This window comes from Trachypithecus francoisi, unplaced genomic scaffold (assembly GCF_009764315.1).
Source record: "Trachypithecus francoisi isolate TF-2019V2 unplaced genomic scaffold, Tfra_2.0 Lachesis_group18, whole genome shotgun sequence".
Taxonomy (NCBI): domain Eukaryota; kingdom Metazoa; phylum Chordata; class Mammalia; order Primates; family Cercopithecidae; genus Trachypithecus; species Trachypithecus francoisi.
The window spans coordinates 30342553-30355657 of NW_022681463.1; the positions used below are offsets into that span (position 1 = coordinate 30342553).

The 13105-nt window shown below is 36.5% G+C and overlaps 1 long non-coding RNA gene across 1 annotated transcript in view; it reads right to left on the reverse strand.

The window, feature by feature from the left end:
* Window positions 1–3638: 3638 nt before the first annotated feature.
* LOC117063402 overlaps window positions 3639–13105 on the reverse strand; it is a 56570-nt gene continuing 47103 nt past the window's right edge. Inside the window, exon 3 of the long non-coding RNA XR_004428906.1 lies at window positions 3639–3681. This is a non-coding gene — a long non-coding RNA (uncharacterized LOC117063402). The remainder of the gene's footprint in view (window positions 3682–13105) is intronic.

Below are 13105 nucleotides of genomic sequence, written 5' to 3' on the forward strand. Positions count from 1 at the left end.
GGACACAGAGCCAAAACATATCATTCTGCCTTGGCCCCTCTCAAATCTCACCTCTTTTCGCAATTCAAACCAATCATGCCTTTCTAACAGTCCCCCCGATTTTTAACTCAATCCAGCATTAACTCAAAAACCCAAGTCTGAAGTCTCATCTGAGACAAGGCAAGTCCCTTTCACCTATGAGCCTATACAATAAAGACAAGTTAGTTACTTTCAAGCCACAATAGGGGTTCAGGCACTAGGTAAATGTTCCCATTCCAGATGGGTGAAATTGGCCAAAACCAAGTGGTCACAGGCCTCATGGAAGTCGAAAATCCAGTGGAGCAGTCATTAAAACTTAAAGCTCCAGGGCCGGGCGCGGTGGCTCAAGCCTGTAATCCTAGCACTTTGGGAGGCCGAGACGGGCGGATCACGAGGTCAGGAGATGGAGACCATCCTGGCTAACACGGTGAAACCCCGTCTCTACTAAAAATACAAAAAAAAAAAACTAGCCGGGCGAGGTGGTGGGCGCCTGTAGTCCCAGCTACTTGGGAGGCTGAGGCAGGAGAATGGCGTAAACCTGGGAGGCGGAGCTTGCAGTGAGCTGAGATCCGGCCACTGCACACCAGCCTGGGCGACAGAGCGAGACTCCGCCTCAAAAACAAAACAAAACAAAACAAAAAAAACTTAAAGCTCCAAAATGATATCCTTTGACTCCATATCTCACATGCAGGGCACACTGATGCAAGGGGTGAGCTCCCAAAGCCTTGGGTAGCTCCTTCATGGATTGGCCATGAGTGCCTGTGGCTTTTCCAGATGCACCTTTCAAGTTGTTGATGGATCTATTATTCTGGGGTATGGAGGACAGTGGCCCTCTTCTCACAGCTCCACTAGGCAGTGCCCCACTGGGGACGCTGTGTGGGGTCTCCAACCCCACATTTCCCTTCTGCACAGTCCTAGGAGAGGCTCTCCATGAAGGCTCTGCCCTTGCAGCAGACTTCAGTCTGGACATCTGGGCATTTCCATACATCCTCTGAAACTACACAGATGTTCCTGAACCTCAGTTCTTGACTTCTGTGCACCCACAGGCCCAACACCATGTGGAAGCCACCAAGACTTGGGGTTTGCACCCTCTGAAGCAACAGTCTGAGCTGTACCTTGGCCCATTTTAGCCATGGCTGGAACTGAAATAGCTGGGATGCAGGACGCCAAGTCTTAAGGATACACAGAGCAGCAGGACCCTGGACCCAGCACAGGAAACTATGTTTTTCTCCTAGGCTTCTGGGCCTATGATGGGAGGGGCAGCCCTGAAGGTTTCTGACATGCCCTGGAGAACTTTTTCCCTTTGTCTTGCATTGTCTTGGCCATTAACATTCGGTTAATACCATAGCTTCATTACATATGCAAATTTGCATAACCTTGTTATTTATGAAAATTTCTGCCACTGGCTTGAATTTCTCCCCATAAAATGGGTTGTTTCTTTCTTTCTTTCTTTCTTTCTTTTTTTTACTATCACATGGTCAGGCTACAAATTTTCTAAACTTTTATGCTCTGCCTCCCTTTTAAACATAAGTTCCAATTTCAGACCATCTCTCTCAAGTTCAAAGTTCCACAGATCTCTGGGGCAGGGGTAAAATGCCACCAGTCTGTTCGTTAAAGCATAGCAAGAGTGACCTTTTCTCCAGTTTCCAAGAAGTTTCTCATCTCCATCAGTGACCACCTCAACCAGGACCTTATTGTCCACATCATTTTCAGCATTTTGGTCAAAACCATTCAACATGTCTCTGGGAAGTTCCAAACTCCCTCATCTTCCTCTCTTCTTCTGAGCCCTCCAAACTGTTCCAACCTCTGCCTGTTACCCAGTTCCAAAGTCACTTCCACATCTTCAAGTTATCTTTATAGCAGTACCCCACTCCCTGCAGTACCAATTTGCTGTATTAGCCTGTTTCCACACTGCTATAAAGATACACCCAAGACTGGGTAATTTACAAAAGAAAGAGGTTGAATTGACTCACCGTTCCACATGGCTGCTGAGGCCTCAGGCTGCCATAGTCACGGCAGAAGGGGAAGCAGGCACGTCTTACATGGGGGCAGGTGAGAGAGACAGAGCGAGGGAAGGAGGAACTGTTAAACACTTATAAAACCATCAGATCTTGTCAGAACTCATTTTGGCAAATTGCAACTTTATTACTACTACTACGAATAGTATTATAAAGGAGTTTATTTTATTTTATTATTATTATTACTATTGTGTGTGAGAGACAGAGTCTCGCTCTGTCACCCAGGCTGGAGTGCAGTGGCCTGATCTCAGCTCACTGCAAGCTCTGCCTCCCAGGTTCAAGCGATTCTCTAGCCTCAGCCTCCCTCATAGCTGAGATTACAGGTGCCTACCACAATGCCCAGCTATTATTAATACTATTAATAATAATAGTATTAGTAGTAGTAATGATTATTTAGTTTACTGTAAGGCACTTAAAATATGCTGGGACAAACACACTACAGTATGCCCCATCTATGAAGAGGATGGCAAAATTAAAATATGTAATCTGTCCTGATTCTGATTTTTGCTATTTTTTTTCTTTTTAACTCCAGTATTATATTGCTAAAGTGTCCTGATTATTAAGAATGACACAATAAAGGCTAAATGTGTGTTAGTTTTTCTAATGACAAAATGAGATTATCTGAAAGCTGTTCTAATAATTAGTTAATTATTATTCATGACAATGGTCATAGAGGTGCAGATTAATTTTGGAGCTGAGTAGGTCTTAATGTATACTGATTCCATCAAGCAGATTAGTTCCACTTAATATTAATTCATGTGCCATTTTCCAAAATCTTGTCCTAGTTTACTGCTTTGATGTTATTTCCAAACACCTACAGTATTATTTTTGTAAATATTAAGTATAATTAAATTTTTAATTTTAGACTGGAATGGTTTTCATCCTTTATACAAATATCATATACCATTTATTAAACTATTGTTTCTCTGTTCTGAATCAACTGTTTCTTACTCTGCTTTGTGATGCAGAGCCTAAAACTCTGCAAAACACGTTTCTGCTTTGCCAGCTAGCACCCAGCTAGGTACTGCTAACCAGGACCATTGGAGAGAGACTACAGGGCTGGATAAAAAAGAAGGAGATTGTACCTTTCTGTCTGCCTACTGCTGCATTCTGTTCCCATTACTATTGCTGTATAATAAATTATTCCAAACTAGAGTGACATAAAACATTCCTTTTTTTTTTTTAGAACACAAATTTGCAGGTCAGGGACACAGTGTGGGCTTGACTGGGCGGTGCTCATTCGGGCTCCCCTGTGCAGTTACAGTCAGATGTTGGCTACGGCTGCAATCATGCAGTCATCTCTCGGCATAATTAGACTGTCATCCAGGATGGCTCATTCCCATTGCTAGCATAGCTGCTGGCTATTAACTGGGAGATCAACTGAACTACCCACAGAAGTGCATACAAGTGGCCTCTTCAGCATGGCAGTGTAGAGTGGACAGACTTTTTACAGGGCAAGTGATTTCCCCAGCAAAAAGTGTTCTAAAGACCCAAAGGAAAGCAGAATTTCAGAAATTAAACAGCATGACTTGTAAGTCATCCTGTTGGTAAGGAGTCTAATACTGATTCAAAGGAAGAACACATAGATCTCACCTCTCTATAGAAGGAACATCCAAAAGGTCTGGGTGCCAGACTCATGAAGCCCCTTTAGAAAAGACACAGAGCTTCAGAGATCTTACTTTCAGTTCCTCAAGACCCCTCCTCCAAGATTCAAAATTTTAATCATCTTAAACTTTGCATTTTGTTCTCCCAGTCCTAAGGAACACCTTAGTCTTTTTAAAATTTACCCTTTCAGCTATCTAACTAACTTAATATCTAGTTAAAAACAGTTAACACTATTTTTTCTAGGTAAAAATAAATATAATTTCTACCTCCTCGTGGTATATGATGACTCACATAGAAAGAAGTAACAAATGAAAACTATGTTAAAAGTTAGGCAAAAATCGGAATGACATATTTCAAATAACTGCTTCTTAAGAGTTTAATCAAATCTTGGCATGTTAATATTTTGTATTATATAAATGATAACATTTGATCAAAGACCAACTACCACCTGAGTTTTGCTATGTTCACGTTCCCTTAAGATATCTTGATCTTAGACATTTTTACATCAAAGTTTAATGTGGACTATTATAGTATAGTAGCTAGACTATAAATAGAGAAGTTGAATAACATTGGCAGTATAAGAACAAATTCCAATTATATATTGACAGAATTGAAAATAACCTTAGTATTTAGATACATTCTTACAATATATGTTTAATAGATTGAGTCCCAAAGAGGTCAAATTTCTTTCACACAATTACAAACCAAATGGGAGAATATACCTTAGAATTGTTATATTCAATTTTGGATCCTCCTTTAGTGCTATTTCTAGGAAACCATTAAGTCCCTCAGGTGGCCAGTTACAATTCTTTTTAAGATTAAGACTTGTTGTAAATTACAGTAGAATATCATTTTCAGGGACATTTCATAAAGCCAAATTCAAAGCTATGAATTTTTTACTATTTCCTGAAATGTTACGCTCTAATTTAAAATCTCCAAACTCTATAAAGTATGTATGAAAACCTATACATTACAATGCCTCATGATTTGAACTATTTAATAAAAAATTGATCATTTGAAAGTTTGAGTCAGTACTTTGTTACTGAAATAACATTAAATTTTAGATGTGCTTAATAAAATATAGGAACTTTTCACTGTGATTAGAGAGAGAGCTTGCTAATTTATTTTTTTTTCTATCTACCTATCTATTTTATTAAACATAATCATAGGCTTAAACATTTAAGGAAAATCCCTGTAAACTATCATGGATTACTTTGTAAGAGAAAATAATGAGGCTCATAGCTACTGACCAGCTTAAAATAGTCCATTTTTAAAGCAAAACTTCATTCAATTGACAAAATATTTGATGCTTGTGTCTTCATGCTGTATTTCGCAGTGAACATAGATAATTGATGCCAATTCTTGCCTATTGCAGGGAAGTCTGTCAGAAATCACCAAGTAAATTCAGAATTTCTGACATATAATTAAGTAATAATTTTTTATTTTTTTAAACTTTTTACTGAATTTCACAATAGATTGGCAGTTCCTGTCCACAGAAAATAGAATGTTGAGTGCACTGTCTGCCCTCTAACGGGGTAATAGTCGTGCATAAGCTGCAGAAACTTTGCTTTGAGAGAACAGGCAGACTCTAATTACCAAATAATCAGCACTACTGCTGTGCAGGAGCATCCAAGTAATTGCGAATTCTCACATACTGGCAGAATACTGGAAACAACATAAATACTATTTTAATAAGAACTATGAACACTTAGGTTGGTTCCTCATCCATTTCTAGAAATTTCACCCCTTTTTTTCATCAATTTTTTTTTTTTTTTTTTTTGAGACAGAGTCTTACTCTGTCTCCAAGCTGGAGTGCAATGGAGAAATCTTGGCTCACTGCAACCTCCGCCTCCCGGGTTCAAGCGATTCTCCTGCCTCAGCCTCCTGAGTAACTGGGACTACAGTCATGTGCCACCCCACCCAGCTAATTTTTGTATTTTTAGTAGAGACAAGGTTTCACCATGTTGGCCAGGATGGTCTTGATCTCTTGACCATGTGATCCACCCACCTCGGCCTTCCAAAGTGCTGGGATTATAGGCGTCGTGAGCCACCGTGGCTGGCCCACATTTTTATTTAAAAGAATCACAATGGAGTCTACTCTAGAAAGATCTTACAACACTTCCTTCAAAACTAGAAGGAAAAATTAGTTTTGAAACTAGCTTAAAAACTAGAAGGAAAAAAATGTGTGTGTGTATATATACCCACATGCATACGATACATACACACATGCATATATACTATACATATATAAAGTCATTAAAAAATAACTGATGGAGCTTTGTAATAAAAGTATATAAATACTACCCAATCACAAGTTCAAGAGAGTGGATAACTGGAATGGTAGACTTATTATTAAATAATCTTATTGAAAACTAGTAAAGAAAAAAAACATAGAGTGAAAAACACATTTTATTTCTGGTTACATTCTTATGTTCTCCTCCAACAGGTACCAAAATAAAGTGTATCCTAGAGTTTTTTAGTTTCTTTACATTCAGGGCCAGACCCTCAAAAGAAATGCAGATTCTTCATTTTGGGTCTTCTGAATCACTTACTCAATCTCATGTTCACAGGAAGAATTTATACAAAACAGATTAGCTTAGCGATGACAGTCAGCTTCAATATTTCAAAGAAAATTACAAAGAGAATGAGGAGTTTAAGGATTTAGGGAAAGAAAAATTTATCTTGATATGTGTAAATTGGCATGGAATGCAGAGAAGGTATTCACTGTTTATTAGACATGGACATAAGTAGATTGGAAGGAATACTAGGGAGATGATTAGACAAACTGTTCACTTACCTTCACTCTACTTAATTCCATTATTCACAATGAAATTGCTTGTCAACTAAGAGCCTAACCCTTTTCATAATTCTGTTCTCTTTCCTTACTTAACCCTGATACATTTTCAGTTTCTGTTCTTTACTTACAGGATAACGGACCACCTCTAGAAAAAAGCCTTAGAGGGTTTCTTTTCCCAACATTTCATAACTTAGAAGATGAAGATGATTCAACAAAAGGATAGTTAAAAGAAAGAGCCAGCTAAGTAAAAGGAAAAACAAAAAAATAGTAAAAGAATCAAAAAATGAGTGCTTCAAGACTCAGTGGTTGATCAACTAAACACAATGAAGGTGAGGGTCATATAAACTGAGCACTGAAAAATTAACATGAATAGTGGGAACAATAGCTTCGTTTGACTGTGGAAGAGACAAAGTAGATCAGTGAGCTGAAAATACTCTTTTGATTACGTTTGCTAAAGTAGGAAAAAGAAATTGCCATTAATTAGAGAGTGATGTCAAATGGAAGTTTCTTCTCCTTTTAAAGTGTAATTTTTACAACATCTTACTTTGCTTAAGGAATTGTACTGAAAAGACAGGCATTTTTTTAATCAGGAAGAGAAAAAGGAGCTTGAAAGACACTTGAGAAACATGCCTACTTAAGAAAGGCAAGAAATGACAAAGTCTTGTACACAGGGAGAGTGGATAGTCTCAGATAGGAAACAGTTTGTTACACAAAAGAGGCCCTAAATGAAATCAAAGCAGATTTATTGTCGTAGGATTAGGAAATTCCGCTCTCATCTTTTTCCTAGTTTTTTTTTTTTTCCCAGTAAAATAAGAAATTCATGAGAGTGAGATGTATATGTTTGAAGAAAAGGGACATGTAAAAAATACAACTGAAAGAAAAAGAGATCATAAATCAGAGATATGTAGTAGATTTCTAGATGCAGCTGAGGACTCATTTGATATTTGTGATCAAGCATCTAAACTTACCAAAATCTACCCCTACTATGGGCTTTTCCCTCTCCATATTCAAGAATCCTGTTCTCAGAGTAAAGAAAAGGTGGCAATTTGCATTCAACTAGGGTTAAATCAGAGAAAGATAAATTGTGTGTGAAAATTGAAATGATTGCTAAAATAATTTGCAGTGGGCTGACTGAAAATAAATGAAATAAACTACATATGAATAAATATTAGCTTTTTGATATTCATCATGAAGTGAATAAAATCTTTTCAAATGAAGCAGTTTCAACAGAGAGGATGGGAGGTGGGCAGAAATAAATAAATAAATTCTGGAAGAAAAATCCCTGAATAAATATAGACAGATATTGCCACATTATAAGGCCCACTGAGATACACAGAATAATAAATAATAAATTTTAAAAGGCATAGTAGCAAAGTGTTGTGAAATTTCACAATGTACAAGTACAACAATTTCGAGTGTGGATAAAAAGAAGTGATCTAAGGAAAATTATAACCAGGGGCCAATCAAACGGTGTGATCAGCAAACCAGTTGATGGAGACAGCAAAGCAAATAAAGTAGAAAGGGATGAACATGGAGGGTTGTAAAGATAAGACAATTGAGTATATTATTATATTATCAATATATTATTATTAATTTAAAAAATGTTTATAGAAAAATTGAGCAGAGCCTATATTTGATATATTATTTTTAACCAAATTCTATAGTTTATTCAGATTTCCTTAGTTTGTGTCTAATTTTCTTATTCAGTTCAAGGATACTATCTAGGATACCACATCACATTTATTTACAAAGTTGCCTTCATCTCTTATCTGGATTACAGTAACAGCTTCATATCAAGTCTCTGCTTTCTCAACTTCTGTCACTGCTTCCATATTCTCATGCTTTTTGCGTATTATTTAGTCTTTATCCACTAGTAGATAAGCATTATGACCACAGGTATATTTTGCTCATCAACATATCCCAAGCATTTGATATATTGCATGATGTTTAGTGGGCGTTCAACAAATTGTAGTATAAAGGTTTTCAGTACTAATCGTCTTTTTAAAAAATTTTATTGTATATCAGCAAATTATACCTATATATATGTATTGGGTACAAAATAATGTTACAATATATGCATACATGTAGAATAATTAAATCAAGCTAATTGATGTATCCACCTCAAATACTAAATTTTTTGTGGTGAGGAAATTTCAGTTTTACTCTTAGCAATTTTGAAATATACAATACATTATTATTAGCTGTATTCACCATGTTATGCAAATGATCTCAAAAGATGTATCCCTTTTGTGCCACTGAAACTTTGTACCCTTTGACCAACATCTTCCCATTTCCCTAACTCCGCAGCCTCTAGAAACCACTATTCTACTCTGTTGCTATAAGTTTATTTGTTTCGTATTCCAATATTTTGAACTTTTTCTCAAATCCATGGTGTTTGTCATGCAATTTGACACAGTGGCTCTAAAAACTTAAGGCGATAGGATAGCTTACTGTGAATCACACCTACTTAGCCTGTTTTTGTTATCTTCAATTTCCTACAAACGTCCATTACCATTAAAGCCCCTCTGCATGTACTCTTACTCTCTCTGTTTATCCTGGTCATCATTAAGACTTATCTGCAGGTTTACATTCAGTCAAGTTTTTCCCCCTGATTAAAAATAATTCACTCTTCTCTCCTACTTTTAGTCAACTCAGCCTAGCCAAAATTTTTTTTTAGATCTTCAGATACTGGTCCCTAATCGTTAAAAACAAATTAAGTCAGACACTGGTACCTTGATAAAGCTCTGCTTATGAATTTATTTTATTGTTTACATTTAAAATGTAAACACTTTAAAATCATGGGTCCTGATTTTTCATGAGTCTTGCTGATGCATGCATTTTGAAAACTAGTGTTAGAATTGAACAAAACAGTAAATGTCTTAGATCATGAGAACTAATTGAGATGGTTTTTACTTGATGAAATTAAAGGCCATTCAGTAAAGGACAGTTCTAATATAATAAATCCCTATGCATTATTTTCTTGATATACAATATGCCATCCTACTGTGTAAAATTACTACAATTAATGGCCCACATTTTTGGCATGTTCACACCTGCTAAGGCCGATAGGCACTCCAGTGGTGTGCATGAACTGCAGCCTCAGCATGTCTCTCACTTGCAGTGAAACTTTTGAAAATAATAGTAACTATTTTTGACAGGGCACAATGAAGCACAAAATGGGCAGATGCCATGAATTGTATCATTAGTACAAGGAAGAGTCTAGCTAGCATTCATAGTACCTAAGACAAACCAAGGAGTATTTAGTGATCAATGTAATGACAATCTCAAGCCATCTGTTGCGAAAGCCTGCAATACAAGGACCTGCTGCTGACCCACACACATTTGAAAAAGACATTTAGAGAGTTAAATTAATAGATTATACTTTAAAGAAAAGAAATAACTACTGATTGATGTGGTTTGAATTTGTGTCCCTGCCCAAATCTCATGTCGAGGTGTATTCCCGTGCTGGAAGGGGGCCTGTTGGGAGGTGATTGGATCATGGGAGTGGATCTCCCTTCCTGTTCCTGTGATAGAACTGAGTTCTCATGAGCCCTGGTTGTTTGAAAGTGTGCAGCACTTTTCCCTTAGCTCTCTTTCTTCTTCTCAGCCATGAGAAGATGTGTTGCATCCCCTTTGACTTCCTTCATGATCATAAGTTTCCTGAGGCCTCCTGAGCCAAGCGTCCTGTACAGCCTGGAGAACTGTGAATCAATTAAACCTCTGTTCTTTATAAATTACCCAGTCCCAGGTAGTTCTTTATAGCAATATGTGAACAGACTAATACACTGATAAACTGCATCGAATTTATTTTTTAATTTGACAGAATAGGAGACATTACAATGCAGCAACAGATATCAAGTTTCAAAGCATTCGGTTGAATGATTTATGTGTCAGTTGTTCAATTGACTTTAGGAAGATGATTTTTCATGTGTTTAAAAATTGCACATTATTCCCTCATAAATTTATATTATCAAATTAAACTTTCTACTTTTAATATAGTATGCTTTAAATACTTAACAGGTAGCATATTTAAGAAATAGTATTAATATTACAGTTTATAAAGCCAAAATATTTTTACTGTGGTGGTTATTCTTGGTTTTCTTATTTTCATATTTTAAAAATCATTTACATATATTGACTAATAAATGTAAGAAGTATCTAATATAACTTTCTTTTATCAAATTCTAGCAAAGAAAATTTCTCACAAATAGTCAATGTTCTGTGTGATTCCAAAATTTAAATTTAAAATGTGAAAAGGTTGTGTGCAAAGATCAAAGCCTTTGAGATGATACATTGATTTTCAGACTAAACTGCCTGTATCAGTTTCCTAGGACTGCTATAATAATCTCAAACTTGGTGCCTTATAATAACTAGACATGTATCATCTGAAAGGTGTTAGCAAGGCTAGCCTCCTTCTAAAGGCACCAGGGAAGGAACTCTCCCATGCCTCTCTTCCAGTTTTTGGTGGCATTAGGCATCCCTTTGCTTTTAGGTGCATCACTTTAATCCTTGGTCTTCACATAATACTCCTGGTATGTCTTCACATCATCTTCTTTTCATATGTGTTTGTGTTCAAATGCCCCTATTTTAAAAGGACACCAGTCATATTGGTTTAGGACTCACTCGAATTAATTCATCTTAATCTTGTTAAAGTTGCAAAGATCTTATTTCCAAACAAGTTAGTTTCTGAGAGACTAGTGTTAGGACTTCAACCCATATTTTTCTGGAGGACACAATTCAGCTGGTCGTATTGCCCACGTTGGGATATCATTTCTGCCACTTAACATTTCTGTAGCCTTAGGCAAGTTATACAGTCTCTCTGAGCCTCCATTTCTGAGCTGTTATGAGAAATAAAGAATCTAATACAGGCATATGAAAAGTACTTAGAAATATTGGCTATTCTTAGTCTCACCCAACTATAATGTCTGTTCTTATTCCAAGGGCTTTTTACTATTTAGTTTTTTAAATCAATATTTTACTCTTTGACGGTAGACAGAAATTTATGTTCACTATTTTCACCTGGGTTAGAAAATCTAAGTTACAATGGCTTACCAGGAACTGCCAATAACAATGGCACAGTACATCCTGACCCAGTCCTCCACCAAATCAGCGTAGATCCTGACATTACAACCAGGTCAGTCACCACTTCAGATTACTTCCTATTCTTTTAGTGCGTATGGCCTTAGTCAGGTCACCCTAATGTTCTCATAAGAATGAGACAAAAAGACTAGAAATCTAGGTCATGTGTGCCTTTCTGTATTAGTCTTTTCTCACATTGCTATAAAGAACTACCTGAGACTGGGTAAGAGTTGTTTCTTATGGATGAGAAAGAAATAAGCATTTTTTAGAAATAAAGTATTTTAAAATTAAAGTGTGTACACTTTTAATGCAGACATAATTATACTGCACACTCAGTAACTATAGTACAGTGTAAACTTAACTTTGACATGCAATGGGATACCAAAAATATTGTAGGACTAGTTTTATTGTCCTATTTGCTTTATTTTAGTGGTCTGGAACTGAACCCACATTATCTCTGAGGTATGCCTGGATGAGCACTGATTTTTCAAAGTGATGAGCTCTATCAATTCTCCATAGTCAACCAATTTTTATAATGGACATACTCATGTTAGTGGAGAGAACACTGTGGTGGGTTCAATTGGGTTCCTCAGAAAGGTATGCTGAAGTCCTACTCACTAGTGCCTGTTAAGGTGACCTTATTTAGAATAATGCCTTTTGAGATATAACTAGATGTAAGTTAAAATGGGGTCATACTTGAGTAGGGTATGTCTTTCATCCAGCATGACTGGTGTCCTTGTAAGAAGAGGAGAAGAGATACTCAAACAGAAATGCAGAAAAGAGAACCACATATGAAAACAAATCCACAGATGGAAGATGGCCATGTGACTATGGAAACAGATTGGAATTATGCAGCTGCAAACCAAGGAATGCCAAAGATTATTGACAACCTATAGAACTTGACAGTACATAGCCTTACTCACATCTTGATTTCAGACTTCTAGCCTCTAGAAATTTCTTAAAAATGCTAATGATCATGTGAGCCCTCAGCAAGTTATAATATTTTTGCTGGTCTTGCCTTTCTGTTAATGGCTGCTGATTCATGAGAATGGTGGTTGCTAAAGGTTGAGGTGACTATGACAATTTCTTAAAATAAGTTAACAATGAAATTTGCCTCATCAATGGACTTTTTCTTTCATAAAAGTTTTCTCTATAGCCTGTGATGCTGTTTGGTAGCATTTTACCCACAGTAGAACTTCTTTCAAAATTAGAGATTATTCTCTCAAACTCTCTTGCTATTTATCAACTAAGTTTATATAGTATTCTAAATCCTTCATTGTCATTTCCACAATGTTCACAGGATCTTCAGTAGGAGTAGATTCCATCTGAAGAAAACACTTTCTTTCTCATCCATAAGAAACAACTCTTATCCTTTAAATTTTTACCATAAGATTACAGTAATTCATATCTTCAAGTTTCACTTCTAATTCTAGTTCTCTTGCTATTATCACTACATCTGAAATTACTTTTTCCACTGAATTCTTGAACCCTTTAAAATCGTCCATGATAGTTGGAGTTAACTTCTTCTGTACTCCTGTTAATGTTGGTATTTTGATCTTGCTACAAATTACAAATACTCTTAATTGCA